Genomic DNA, 1,635 nt, shown 5'->3' on the forward strand with positions numbered 1-1,635 from the left:
CATTGTCAGTGGGTGAAGTGTGATTAAGGAGATTTGGATTTGGTTATATTATTTTTAATTTGACTTACCATTGTAACCTCCTTAGGGAATCCCTTACATTAGTCGTGCCTTAGTTCTTTTATTATAAAGACTCTCTGGCCTAAAACCAAACATTATGCAGGTTCTCTTAATGAAACCATGTTATTTAGGGTATCTTGAGCTCCAGAGAAAGGTATCTCATTCAAGAAGTCTTGATTACAATTGTTGTCTTCTGCTTATTTGCTCCTCAGTTTCTTAGAAGAGAAACATGTTTTGAAGAAATTGCTTTAATAGGGACTTGGTGATATAAAAAGGCTGCCTCATAATATTCACACTTCTCTTATTGCAATATTGAGTATGTATCTTTGATGGGTCTCTTATGGCAGGTGTATTGACTTTCTTCTCACTCCTGGTGTTGGTGTAATATTTTTGGAGAACGGCAGAGGGTACTGTGAATATATCCTGATTTAAGATGTGAACAGGAAGAAAGGTGTTTGCTCCAACTTTGCCTTATACTCTAGAGCAGATGTCCAGATATGGTTGTAAGAGAATGTCAGTCATGTACCAAACCCTGTCAACTTCCTGTCTCTTCTCAAAGCTACAATAACTAATACCATTTTTCCCACTTAGGGTCACTAATACATGGCTTTTGTATATAGAGATGATACTAAACCATCAGCAGTATAAGGTAGCTCTGACTTTTTTCACTAGTAGATGGGTTGCATTTGAGCTTTTTGCTCATCTTACTTCTCTGAGAACCAGTGTAATGCTTTTGAAGGACAATGGTCAAGGTGAGGCTTTTGGTCTATGGCTGTGCTACAGAGCAAGTCTCACTGTCCTACATGGGATCTAACTGCAGTTCTGACATCAGTAATGTGCTCAATTTGTCTGAGGTTGCTCGCAGTTACCAGTGGATCTCAAAGGGCAGAACTCACAAAAATGGGCCTTACCTATTTAGTCAATGAACAAAAATATAGCTGAATAGTATGCAGATGTCTCCTGTTGCAATGAGAAAATACATTTTTATGACCTGTTTTATGGATCTCTTAAGGAAATAAGATCCTGGATTTTTGTATTCTGTTTCCACCCACAGTCTCTCATTGTTTTCTTTAATGGTAGCCTGCGAAGTCAAATACTGATCACCAAATTGCTTGTCACAACTTTCAGTTTGATTGAGACTTGTAAGCTTTTTTAATGTTTTGTCTTTGTAATGTCTAGAAACTTGCCTTTACATTGCAATGTTGTTGTATTTAATCATGGCTTACAATAATCTATTGATGATATTTTACTTTTAAGCAGTAAGGGAGGTATGCTATAATCTATTGGCAAGACTGTATATTTTATACTTTTCTAGGTTAAAGGAAAAAGCAGTTGTTTGAACTCTAGAAATTTGGCATCATGGCCTATCATCCTGGGCATTTGCTCAGGCTGCTTGGTGGAAGTCATCCCAGTCTGAATATACATTGGTTCCAAAGGACAGGTGGCTTCTGGAGTAGCTCAAGACATACATTTTTAGGTTTATAAAACATGGTCAAGGATAATAGTATGCAGGAACCACTTGGTCTGGCTAGTAAGAGCTGATTGTGTGCATTTCTTCCCAACACTGTGTTGAATGAC

The sequence above is a fragment of the Neophocaena asiaeorientalis genome, unplaced genomic scaffold (genome assembly GCF_003031525.2).
Source record: "Neophocaena asiaeorientalis asiaeorientalis breed wild unplaced genomic scaffold, Neophocaena_asiaeorientalis_V1.1 scaffold491, whole genome shotgun sequence".
NCBI classification, from domain to species: domain Eukaryota; kingdom Metazoa; phylum Chordata; class Mammalia; order Artiodactyla; family Phocoenidae; genus Neophocaena; species Neophocaena asiaeorientalis.